The 13725-nt window shown below is 50.0% G+C and overlaps 1 protein-coding gene and 1 pseudogene across 4 annotated transcripts in view; one reads left to right on the top strand and one right to left on the bottom strand.

The window, feature by feature from the left end:
* SEC8 (subunit of exocyst complex 8) overlaps positions 1–13725 on the bottom strand; it is a 144213-nt gene that overhangs the window by 29885 nt on the left and 100603 nt on the right. The gene's annotated exons all lie outside the window — the stretch shown is intronic.
* Positions 12137–13702, top strand: LOC147637855 (uncharacterized; annotated as a pseudogene).

The raw sequence follows: 13725 nt of genomic DNA, 5'->3' as shown, positions 1-13725 counted from the left end.
CTATGAAAGTACTGAGCTAGTGGGGGGGTGTGATGGATGGAGCACTACTGCTAGAGGCTCAGTATGCAACCTATATGCGCATGGTATACAAGAATGCAATGCAGATCTGTCAAGCTCCAACCAGTACCATAATGGGGGTGTAATATGTGATACATAGGCGATGGCGAGGCAAAAATACCTCGGAGCATGATCTACGGGTGTGAGTGTAAGTGAGCTAGCCGCTCCTGGGAATGGTGCTGATGTCGAGCCCGTATCTCTGTGATCTCCCTCTGATGTAGTCTGGGAGTCTGGTAGCCTGGTGCTCTCGGTCTCCGTCTGGCTCGGAGGTCCGTAGTGCGCTGAAGTGTAACCCCCTCCTGTGTCAGAATAGGCACTGGGATAGATCTCTGGAAGCAATCAGTGAGCTGGAGCTGGAGCTGTCGCCCACCTCTCCCTGTGGTATGCGTCCGTAGCAGTGTCTCTCTATGGCGCTGTGTCTCTAGCAAGAACTGGCCAAATCTGTGCGAGAGAGAGAGAGAGAGAGAGAGAGAGAGAGAGAGAGAGAAAGAAAGAAAGACAGAAAGATTTTATTAACGTCTTCCAAAAGACCGAACTCGGCCTATGAGACAAATCGGAGTACCTGTATGGGGTATCCTCTGTCATCCCAACAAAATGAAAAAGTACTGAACAAAAAAAGTTGAATCTGGGTGTGCAGGGGATGGAGCTCTACTACAAGAAGAATGCAAAGCTATATGCATGGAGTATACAATCATGATATGCAACCTAGCTAGCTCCATCCTGTACCATACTGGGGGGTATAAAATGGTATACATCAGTGAAGGGGGTGTCCACAGCTCCCTGCAGAACATGCCTGGGTGTGCTCTAAAGCAAGCCAGTCGCTCCGTACCCTCTCTGTGAAACTGAGCTCTGATCTCTGTCATCTCTCTCTGGTATACGCGTGGTGTCCGAAAGCCAGGTGTCCTCTGTCTCCTGCGGGCTCTAAGTGTCTCTGCTCTCTGGAGAGTAATTCCCTGCCGTGTAGGGGCTAGAAGGGGGATGGATTTCTGAAAAAATGTAGTAATCTGTGTCTGTCGCCCCCCCTCTGGAGCTGTCTGAGCCTGTAATAATGTCTCTCTGTGGCGCTGTATGTCTAGAATGTATCTCCCCAGTATGCGCTGGTCTGCTGCCTCAAAGATCTGGCGTAGGGAATGTGGCTCTCTAAATAAAATGGGATATCTCTCTCTGATGGTTGTATATGCTCTGCATCTGCATACATAATGCTCCTCACTCTCCACCTCCTCTCTGCACAATCTGCATACCCTCTCCTCTCGGGGGATCCGTGCTGCTCCGCCAGTCTCAATCTCCAATCGGTGTGATGAAACTCTGAGCTGACCAATAGCCACTCAGGAGCCGTGTGGTAAAAAGCCCTCCATGTATCTAGGCCTCTCTATAAATCCATCATCAGTGATACTCATGAACTGATCTCTGTAGTATAGCATCTTCGGTGGAAGAGGCTGTGTAGGCGATATCCATGTCTCTCGTGTATAGAGCTGCCATAGATCCTGTCTCAATACTCTGTTCCTCTCACTATGAGAGACGGATATGTGGTGCATCCCTGTCATACTGGAATGGTGGTAGATGATCCATGTCTAGGCCATGCTGTGAGAACCAATGTGTGACCTGTGCATACCATGATCCTCTGTCTCCTGCTTCAGCCAGCTGTCTAGATGCCTCAAAAGCTCTGTATGACAATCTGTCCTGTGGCATCTCTCTGAATCTGTCTAGCAGGCATATAGTCTGAAATATGGCCTCTACCATCATAGGAGGCGCAGCAAACTCTGCTCGGATAATGTCATGAGGCACTGATGGTTTGCCGCGTATCATGCGTGCCATCATGAGGGCCTGTGGTCTCTCTATCTGTGTCCACCAATGGGTAGCAAGGCCTGGCGCCCATACCGCTGCTCCATACATCAATGCCGGTGTGACTAATGTGTCAAATAGCCACCCCTTCGTCCGGGGCTCCTGAAAATGCGCCTGGTGGCACTGTCTCTCTAGCATAGCCAATGCTGCATATCCCCGTGTCAATCTAGCTCTGGCTGCTGAACCCATGGTGAAGCGTGTGGCTGCTGTAGAGAAGGTAACCCCTAGGTACACGTACGATGTCACCACCTCCACCTCGCATCCTGCGAGAGTAAATGTCAGCTGACTCCTGCCCTGTCTCGATGTATGAAAGACCATAACCTTGGTTTTCCCAAGGTTCACAGTGAGACCCCTCTGTGTGCAGAAATCATCAAGTGCATGTAGATGCTGCTGTAGACCACCTGGAGACTCAGACACTAATACAATATCATCAGCATAGAGCATAATATGTACTGAGGTACCTGCTAAATCAACTCCATCTCCGCCTCCCCGTGTAATGAAGTGAGCCACCTCATCAATGTATAACCCAAATAGCGTGGGGGAAAGTGGACATCCTTGCTTCACACCAATGGTGCTAGCAATAATCTCGCACATACCTCCTGGACATCTGACTCGCCCAGAAACCTGCTCATATAATGCATAGATGCCCCATGTCATATCTGCTGGTATGCCAAGAGACTGCACGCTGAAAGAGCCTCTCTCGTGGTACTGTGTCAAATGCCTTGCGGAAATCCACAAAGCAGCAATAGAGCCTTCTCTTCCTCACTCTAGCCTGATCAATCATACATCTCAAAGTGAATACATGGTCAGTGGTACAGAAAGCTCTCCTGAAGCCTGCCTGCCCTGATGAGCGTAAACCTGCTCGCTCATCAGGGCAGGCAGGCTTCAGGAGAGCTTAGCTTATATGCTCGCTCAGCATATAAGCTAAGCTCTTGCTCCAGCACTGCACCATAGAGTTTGGCCAGCACGTGGCCAACCATAACCGTCTTGTAGTTGCTCGGATCGAGCATATCCCCTGTTTTGTGGATCGGCACAATGGTGTGCATCGTCCACTCCGCAGGCAAACCCTCTGCTAGTACCCTGTTAAACAGGTGTGCAAGAAAAGGACCTAAAGAATCTACTGCATATATGAGATGCTCACCCTGCAGGCCCATATGGTCGGCGGCCCGTCCATGCTGTAGGCGGCGGATAGCTTCCTGTACCATCGAGTGGGTAAAGAAGCTAGTTGTGGTAGGTCGAGGCTCCTGTGGCTGAGGTATAGGTGGCTGCTGTGAAGCATGGTATAGGCCCTCTGCATATGTGTGCCATGTCTGTGGGTCTGCAATAGGTGTTGGGGTCCGGGGCTCTCTGAAGTGCCGCCATGAGACAGGGCTATCTCTACTCATGAAGAAATGAAAGATCTCTAGCTCCTGTATCTCATGAAGAAGAAATGCAGCCATGTGTAGGAGTGATGCCAGCTGGGCTGTAATGGTATCCATAGGTGCCAGGGGATCCATGAGTAGGAGCCCATCCTCTACTCTGCCAGTGTATATGTCTGCCATGTCATGTGTGAAGTAGATGGTAGTGTGTGGCGTCGGTATGTGGGGGGCTGGTGATACGGGTGATCCGGCTAGTGAAAATGCCAAGTATGTATGATCTGCCCCAATAGGACGAGGTGGAATGGAGAACGAGGTGACAAGCTGTGATGCCTCCAAAGACCCCATAATGTAGTCTACCACCGTGCCTCCGGTCCGTGTATGACCCCCATGTGGGAAGCATGTCAGCCCTCCTGATCCCGACCACTGTAGCATCCCGTTATAAATAACGAGACGATGCCTGGCTCCCAACTCTAGTAAGTGGTCCCCATAATGTCCTCTGTCTGGTCCAGTATCCTCTGATGCCCGACTAGCCCCTATCTCCTCTGGATCCACAGGGTGGAGGATCTCCATGTCATCATAGTCATACACCTCACACTGTCTGCTCTGTGTGTGGGCATTGAAGTCGCCCGTAAGAAATACTTCCCCTAGTGTAGAATAATGCATAATCTCCTCTCACAGACAAGTGTATGGCGAGGCTCCTGTCTCCTCCTCCTGTGGTATGTCCTCTATAATGACATAGGAGGATCCTGATGGAGAAAAGTAACATAAAGCTATGTATATAACCCTGTCCTGTGAGAGCTGTAAGCTGATCCACATGTATCTGGCCTTTGGATCCTGTGCTACCACTCTCAGTCTCCCCTGTAGCTCCCGTCTGAATAGGACTGCTACTCCCCCCGACCCTCTCGAGGTACCCTGGCGTGTGGTCCTCCTATATGCTGACTCCCACACACTGGAATCCCTCTACTCGAGGTAGCCCTCTCTCTGGGCTCTGATGTGTCTCTGTCAAAAGTATGATGTCTCTCCCCACCATAACATGCTCCAGTCGTCCAGGCTGCACCCATAGTGAACCATTACAGTTCCATACTGCCATGTGTATCTCTGTCAGTGGCCTGGTCTGTGTCCCATAGGCCCCAAACCGCTAATCCAGACCCGACCATCTCGATAGAAGGCCTTCTTGCCTTCTCTCCTCGCGTGTAAGACTCGTGGCATGCAAGTTCTCCTATGCTCAAGCTGCATCCTCGTGAGATCATCATCCAAGAAAATAGGAGCTCCCTCTAAACCCCGTAGTATGACCCTCTTCCTCATGAAGGTGACCCTCTCCGTCTCTCCTGCAAACTGTAGGATGAGAGTCTTTCCCGGCTCTCCATGCTTTGGTGAAGGGGAGAGGGTGCTCTTCCTTGTAGCCGAGCTTCATGCATAGAAGCTGTCCATCTTTCTCGGGGGTGGAGTCGGGTGTCTCGGCTATACCTATGACTCGAATGTTGAGACGGCGGGCATGCCTCATCTTCTCCTCCTCAATGGTGGTGTGAATGATTTGGTGTTCTTCCCTTTGAGTCTCCTCCCTCACTTCTTTACGGATGTTCTTCTTCACCACCTCGACCCATCCTGACTGCTTGGCTTCAAGCTTTCCCTCCATGTCCTTTGTGATCTCCTTGGAGATCTCTTCTTTGATGGCCGTGAGAGTGTTGTCATTGATCTCCCCTTCTTCCTTCTCAGCATTCTTGATGGCTACCATTTCCACTTTCAATGCACTCACCTCCTCCTTGAGTGCCGTGAGAGAGAGAGAGAGAGAGAGAGAGAGAGAGAGAATTGAAATGAAATGAAATGATATATTAACGTCTTCAGAAGGCCAAAATGACCTATGAGACCAAAAAGGTTACAACAATTGGTGGATCTGATACAATGTCTGTGTAAGAAAAGCTAAAAACAACTAAACAACTAACTACTGAAACAACTATGAGGAAAAGTACGGTACTAGGAGCTCCTAATGGATAACATCTGGGAGGAAAACTCCAGCAACAAAGGTAAGCATCATACACATGACTATCCAAAGATGTCTCTCATCGGTCGATGGTGGATATCCTCAATGTCCTCCATGGTGAGTACTCTGACCGGAAGGGTGGGTGGGATAAGGGAGGCGAAGGGACTAGCACAAAGGTGGGCGGGCGTACAGGGAGACAGACAAGGTGGGTGCAAAGCGGGGAGGTGCGAAAGCCAGCGGCGTGAGGCGCGAGCAAGGGTGCGAATAGGTTCAAGCGTCTACTAAAAACCCAATGGGCCTATGAGACCAAAGTGATACAATAATGTCCATGGCATATCCCATCATGGAATGGAAAATAAAACAGAAAGATAACATAAACATAGCTATCTCACTGCGGTGATACAAAACTGTCCATGGAAACTCATCATGGAATACTAAGAACATTGAAACATGAGGCCAGCATAAACTCCCAGTAGATGGTATACCACTCTGCAAAATATCAAGCATGGGGCTAATGAGTATCGTCAAGAGGTCTCCCTCAACTATGTCACATGGAAAGGTAGCTCGATGGCGGTGGAGCATATCAGGGATCTAGAGCTGATGGGGTGATCATGGCCGACGGCCGGGCGGCCGGGCACGCTAGAGATCGGAGGCTTAGTCCAAGGTAACTCTTCGGGCGAGGTAGGTCCGGAGTAGCTCGTGGAGGGTCTACAAGATCCACTATATCCGTGTCCTCCACCTCCTGGGTCCAGAAGAAAGTGGTGTTGGTTGGCTGGCGAGGGAGGGGGCGGGGTGGCTGGGGCCGAAGCTCTCTCAAGAATATGTCTGCGGAGCTCAAGCAGGAAGAGGCCTAGGAAACACTAGTCCTGGAAGTCAATGATCCTCGAGAGTGGACCAAATCCCTCACGAAATAGACAATGAAACCTCCCGCGGATTTCATAGTATACTGGGTAGCCGCATATGTAATGCTCCTCCATGTCAACCTGTGTATCTCATAGTATACTGATCCATAGAGTTTGGCCAGTCTGATCGTCCTATAATTATTAGGATCAAGTGGATCTCCGGCTTTGAGGATGGGGGTGATGGTGTTGGTGGACCAAGAGGGTGGAAATCCTTCACAAAAGGCTGTATTGAACATGTAGGCTAGTAGGGACGTCAGGGTATCATCAGCGTGTGAGATGTACTCGGCAATGAGTCCCTCATGATCCTTGGCTCGGCCATTGTGTAGTCTACAATGGCCTTGAGGACCATGCCCTTTGTGAAGAAGGTGGAGGTGGTAGGATGGGGATCTGGTAGTGGGGGTAGGGGTACGGGTGGCTGATGGGGGATATGATAGAGGGAGCGTGCATAGGAGTGCCATGTGTCCGGGCAGGTGATAGGTGTGGGAGGGCGATGTTCTCGGAGTTTCCTCCATGCCTCTTTGTAGTTCGGCCCTAAGAAAAGTCGGTATAACTCATCCTCTTTCCGAGCGTAGAACTCCCGTTCCTTGCGTTGGGTGAGCCGTTGAGAAATCCATTGCGCTTGGCGCTTCGTGATTTGCCCAATCCGTACCTCATGCTTAAGATGGAAGCATGTGGCCCAGCATTCGTCACCATACCAACAGTTCAAGAGCATGGAACCGCAAGGTGACTTGGCAGTAGACCGCTGCGTCCAGATGAAAGAAGTGGTGGCAGATGTGTGGAGTATGGTGATGAGCTGTGATGTGAGGGTGGATAGGGGGACTGTAGGTTCCATATCCTGGAGTTGGCAGTAGCTGTGGTTGGAGTAAACAAGGTCAACCTCGTGATCAAAAAGGACCCGAGTGTAATGTGAGATGGGGTGTGGTGGCGGAGGAACGGGTGGTGTGTAGGTAAGAGTGAAAGAGAGGTAGGTATGGTCAGCTTCAGAGGGTGGTGGCGGGATGGAGAAGTCAAGGAGAAGATGTGCCAAAGCCAAAGATCCCATAAGGTAGTCCACGGTGCTAGTTCCTCCTGAGTGAGGGAAGGAGGTGAGGGCGTCCGAGGAGGGCTATCGAGACATCCCGTTATAGATAACGAGACCATGTGCAACTCCCAGCTCTAAGAAATATCTCCCATACACCGTGACCTCCTCACGATGCTGTGATGATCTCTGCAGCCGTGTCAATGATGTCTAGCTCCTGTAGTCTGATAGGGTCGTCCAAATCGAGTAGTGGGACCTGCTGACTTCCCGTCCTGGCGTTGAAATCCCCGAGCAAGAGGACTTCCCCCAGCCGGTTGAGAAGGTCAAGATTTAGAGGTGGAGCAGTGGATATGAGGTAAGATGTTGTGGATAGCTTGAGAAAAGGGTGATGGGTGGGAGTTGAAGTTGGAGTTGGGTCAGTTGGATAGGTGGGTGGGTTTGGATCCCTCGGTGATCTACTTTGTCTCCCAAATTCTCCGACGAGGGGGCTTGATAGTCATACGGGGCTTCTTCTCCATAAGATTGGTGCCCACCCTAGGTTCCTTGTGAGAACTCATTGAGGTCGTCATCCTCATCGTCACACTTATGGCTTTGGAAAAAGGTAAAATCCTCCTGTCTACACATAAGCAAGTTATTGGTGACCCAGATGACTTGTTTTGTCCTAAAGTCACACTCCTACATTCTGAAATTTCTGAACAGCAGGGTTTGGGACAGCAAACACCTCCGGATGACCTCGGAAATCAGCCGGCTAATGAGCTCTATGGTCATATAAATGTTGATGAAGCTGTAAGGGATGAACAGACAGAGGTACGAGAAACTAGAACAGCCCCTAGATGGCTGATTCGTATCCTCGTAGAAAGCAAGCTTGGTCTTCCTTTTGAGAGCAGGACAAGGACAGCAAGAACAAGTGAATCTAGCAAGCATCAAGTGGATTATGCTTGTTGGATAGTATGTATGATTATGAGGAACCATTCTCTTATGAGCAGGCTCATGGCAATGAATATTGGGAGTCAGCCATGTAGTTCCATACAGAAACCATACTTGGGAACTAGTTGACTTGCCTCCAAGCAAGAATGTGATTGGTATGAAGTGGGTGTACAAAATGAAATGGAAACAAGATGGATCCATTGACACATACAAGGCAAGGCTGGTTGCTAAAGGCTATTTCCAAGACAAGGGGATAGACTATGATGGAACTTTTGCCCCTACTTCAAAAAATGATAACCACTGGCGCAGTCACTGCATCAGCAGCTCATCATGGTTGGAGTATGCATCAACTGGATATAAAAACAGCATTTTTGAATGGGGATCTCATGGAACAAGTGTGTATGTACAACAACCTCTAGACTTTGTGGTTGCAGAACATGAAAGCAAAGTGTGTCTCTTACATAGTAACATGGAACGTCGTTCCGGAATGAAGGGAACATGGGAACGCAATGCATCTTTCATTTGGAGCGTGGGAACGTTTGGGAACGTCTCAATCGGCCTGTCAAATAGCGGGCCTTCCGGGAATGCCTGGATCACGTTCCAGAAACTGGCTCAAACGTTCCTGTTCCGGGTCGGTGTGAACGGAGCGGTGCTGAGCATTCGTTGAACATTAGTTTTTCTTCCCGTTTTTTGGGCACTCCCAAGCGCTTGGCTGGCCATGTCTTTTGGCTGGCCACGTCGCTCATTAACGAGTGCCTAAACGCCAGCCACACGCTAGTCGTTGGCCAGCCAACGAATCGAAACGCGCCTGGGCAAGTTGTTGGCCAGTGAAACGGCACACAATAAACGCAGCCACCCAAATTCGAAACGGCGCACAACAGGGAAATCGCCAACCTGGAGAAGAAGCAAAATGCACCATAGAAAAAAGAAGCGAAGGGTTGCACCTCGGATTTTTATTAATTTTTTAAAAAAAAATAAAGCGTCTTGCCACCTTGCATAACGACTTCTCTCTCTCTCTCTCTCTCTTAAGAGTCTTAAGAGTTCATTTTGAGTTATTTTTTTTCCAGTTTTATGCCTCTTTGGCATCGATACCCAGAGTGGAATGTAAATGGATGTACCTGATCTGTCCCATAGGTCGGATTCGGCCTCCCGTGGACGTTAATATAACTTTCTTTCTTTCTTTCTTTCTCTCTCTTTAACCTTGCCTTGTGCAGTGCAGAAGGCAACTCTAGATTTTGAAGCCTCCTTTTTGTCTTCCTATAGCTATGAGTATGAAGTTACATAATCTCATCCTTTTCTATCTTGCAATCTCTCTCTACTCACTCACTCTAGTCTTTAGAGTTTAGAGTCTAGACTCTCTCTCTCTCTCTCTCTCTCTCTCAAGCTTCACAAACACACACACACACACACACACACACCCCCTCACACTCCAGTTCTCCCTCAACTTTCAAGGCTCAAGCCTCACTCACTCTCTCTCTCCGTTCGCGCCACGGTTCGCCGCCGCCTTGCCTTCGCTACTGTTTGCCGCTGTTTGCGCCCCTGCTTGCCGTCGGCTTCTGTTCGCTCTGTTCGCGCCTCTGTGCGTAGCCGCCGCCTTCGCCCCTACTCGCCGCCCTCTCTCCCGCCTGGGCTGGCTCTGTTCTATCTGGACCTGCTATGCTATTGCCCTGCTCGCGCTATGCTGGCCCGTCTCCCTGTCCGCCCGCTAGTCCCTCCAGCCACCGACCCACCGACCGACCCACACACCCACCTTTCCTCAGGCCCCCAAGGCAGCAACATAACTCTCTCTCTCTCTCTCTCTCTCTCTCTCTCTCTCTTGTTTCAGTTTCAGTTAGTTGTTTAATTGTTTTTAGCTTTCCTTACACAGACATTGTATCAGATCCACCAATTGTTGTAACCTTTTTGGTCTCATAGGTCATTTTGGCCTTTTGAAGACGTTAATATATCATTTCATTTCTCTCTCCTCCCTGCCTGTGGGAAGCACTGCAGAGTAATCTCGAGGAATGGCTCCCAGTCTCCAAGAGAAGCTCGAGGCCCTCAAGACGGCAATGAAGGCACTAATCAAGGAGAACAAGAAGACATCCGATTCCAACCACAATGAGGTGGAGAACAAACTACACCGGCACATCATGGCCCAAGAAGCACGGGTCACAGACCTTGAACAAGAGAACACGGCACTCAAGGAGGAGGTGAGTGCATTGAAAGTGGAACTGGTAGCTGTCAAGAACACCGAGAAGCAAGAACGGGAGATCAATGACAACACTCTCACGGCCATCAAAGAAGAGATCTCCAACGAGATCAAAAAGGACATGGAGGGAAAACTCGAAGCCAAGCAGTCAGGAGGAGGTGGTGAAGAAGAACATCCGTAAAGAAGTGAGGGAAGAGACTCAAAGAGAAGAACACCAAATTCTTCACACCACCATTGAGGAGGAGAAGATGAGGCATGCCCGCCGCCTCAACATTCGAGTCACAGGTATAGCTGAGACACCCGACTCCACTCCCGAGAAAGATGGACAGCTTCTATGCATGAAGCTCGGCTACATGGAAGAGGACCCTCTCCCCTTCACCAAAGCATGGAGAGCCGGGAAAGACTCAACACGCAAGCGAGCCCTCATCCTACAGTTTGAAGGAGAGACAGAGAGGGTCACCTTCATGAGGAAGAGGGTGATTCTACCAGGATTACAAGGAGATCCCATCTATTTGGATGACGACCTTACAAGGATGCAGATAGAACACAGGAAAACATGCATGCCGAGAGTCCTACAGGCCCGGAAAGAGGGCAAGAGAGCATTCTATCGCGATGGCCGTGTCATCATCAATGGAAAGGCCACCGATTAGCGCCAGGCGGCCTATGGGACATCGAGTATGGAGGATCCAGATTCACAGATACACACAGCAGTTTGGAACTGCAATGGAGCACTTTGGACACATCCTCGGAGGATGGAGGAGGTCATGGAGGGACGGGACATCATACTACTTACAGAGACGCACCAGAGCCCAGAGAGGGGGCTACCCAAAGTAGAGGGCTATTAGTGGGAGTTTACATACACGGGGACCACACGACAGAGCACATCGAGAGGATCTAGAGGTATACCGGTACTCTTCAAGCAAGAGCTACAAGAGCGCCTATAGGTGGTAGCACGTGACCAGGAGGCTAGATACATGTGGATTAGACTGCAGCTCTCAGCAGACAGGGTGTTATACATTGCTCTATGCTACTTCTCTCCTAGAGGATCGAGATATGCCATGACAGCAGAGGATGAGAGTAGAGGCGAGGAAGAGGACACAGGGCCATTGGGAGAGTCACCATATGCAGCCCTTTCAGATGAGATCATACACTACTCCAACTTAGGGGAAGTCCTCCTTATGGGGGACTTCAATGCACGGACACAGAGCCGACAGTGCGACATTTATGATTTCGAGCACCCCGAGGTGATGCACACACTAGAGGTGGAAGACACGGGAGCTTGTAGGGTGTCAGAGGACATATAACACAAGATATGGTCATCACTTACTTGAGCTGGGAGCGCGACACCATCTCGTTAAAGCGGGAGACATGCTAGACCCCAGCAACTACAGGACTATCATGACTGATCAAACATTGGCCAAACTTTACGGCGCAGTGCTCGAGGCAGAGTTGAGCTCATATGCAAAGAAGGAGGGACTGCGAGCACCAGGGCAGGCTGGATTCCGACGAGCTTTTTCCACTATTGACCATATATTTGTATGATTGACCAGACTAGGGCGCGAGAGAAGAGATTATACTGTTGCTTTGTGGATTTCCGCAAAGCATTTGACACGGTGCCACGAGAGAGACTCTTTCAACGCCTACAATCATTGGGGATCCCATCAGAGATGGTTTGGGGCATCTATGCTTTATATGAGCAGGTCTTCGGGCACGTACGATGCCCCGGGGGGCTATCTGATGTTATTGCTAGCACCATACGTGTGAAGCAAGGATGCCCACTCTCTCCTACACTATATGGGCTATACATCGATTAGGTGGCTGACTTCATTAGTCACGGTGGTGGGGACGGAGTAGACATCTCAGGTACCACAGTCCACATTATGCTATATGCAGATGATATTATTCTGGGCTCTGAGTCGCGGATGGGACTACAGCACCATCTCCATGCACTCGATGACTTGTGCACACAGAGGGGGCTTACAGTGAACCTTGGGAAAACCAAGGCCATGATTTTCCAGGTAGAGGTGGTAGACTCATATGTGTACCTGGGGATTACATTTACGACTCTGCCAGGAAGATTTACTATGGCACAGGCAGCCAGGGATAGACTCACACGAGGGTGTGTAGCTCTGGCCATGCTAGAGAGACAATGTCACCACGCACACTTCCAAGAGCCCCGCACGAAGGGGTGGTTGTTTGACACATTAGTCACCCCTGCTTTGATGTATGCTGCACCAGTATGGGCACCTGGGCTCGCCACCTCCACATGGTCTCAGATAGAGAGGCCTCATATTCTCATGCTCTCACGGATGATCCGCAGCAAACCCTCCGTCCCACATGACATTGTCTGGACGGAGTTTGCTGCACCTCTTATGCTAGTAGAGGCCCTCTTCCAAACGATCTGCTTCATACAGAGGATCAGAGATATGCCATCAGATCTACTCTCACATAGAGCGTTTGTGGCGTCCAAGCAGCTCGCAGAGAGTGGAGATAGGAGATCATGGTATTCACAGATGATACAGTGGCTCACTCAGCATGGTCTTGACATAGATCACTTGCCACCTTTCCAGTATGATATACATGCACCACACATCCAGCTCTCTCACAGTGAGAGGAACAGAGTCCTTCAGTAGGATTTATGGCAGCGATACACTCAAGAGACTTGGATTACACCCAGTCAGCCTCTACCGCCAAAGATGCTATACTACAGAGATCAGTTTATGCGTATCTCAACGGATGGATTCATACAGAGACCTGGATACATGGATGTGTACATGCCTCACAGTGCCCGAGTGGTGTTTGGCCAACTCAGAGTATCATCACACCAGCTTGAGATTGAGGCAGGTAGGGTAGCACGGATCCCCAAAGCAGAGAGGACATGCAAACTATGCCAAGAGGAGGTTGAGAGTGAGGAACATTATGTATGCAGATGCAGAGCATATAGTAACATTAGAGAGAGATACACCACCATCTTCAGTGGACATCCCTCACTCCGTGAAATCATGGAGTCCACAGACCAGCGCAGATTTGGCCAGTTCTTGCTAGAGACACAACGCCATAGAGAGACACTGCTACGGACTCATACCACAGGGAGAGGTGGGCGACAGCTCCAGCTCACTGATTGCTTCCAGAGATCTATCCCAGTGCCTATTCTGACACAGGAGGGGGTTACACTTCAGCGCACTACGGACCTCCGAGCCAGACGGAGACCGAGAGCACCAGGCTACCAGACTCCCAGACTACATCAGAGGGAGATCACAGAGATACGGGCTCGACATCAGCACCATTCCCAAGAGCGGCTAGCTCACTTACACTCGCACCCGGAGATCATGCTCCGAGGTATTTTTGCCTCGCCATCGCCTATGTATCACATATTACACCCCCATTATGGTATTGGTTGGAGCTAGACAAATCTGCATTGCATTCTTGTATACCCTGCGCATATAGGTTGC

This window comes from Cibotium barometz, chromosome 6, assembly GCF_041138505.1.
Source record: "Cibotium barometz isolate CiBa-2024 chromosome 6, ASM4113850v1, whole genome shotgun sequence".
In the NCBI taxonomy this organism is placed as follows: Eukaryota; Viridiplantae; Streptophyta; class Polypodiopsida; order Cyatheales; family Cibotiaceae; genus Cibotium; species Cibotium barometz.
This window is presented reverse-complemented; position numbering and strand designations above follow the sequence as displayed.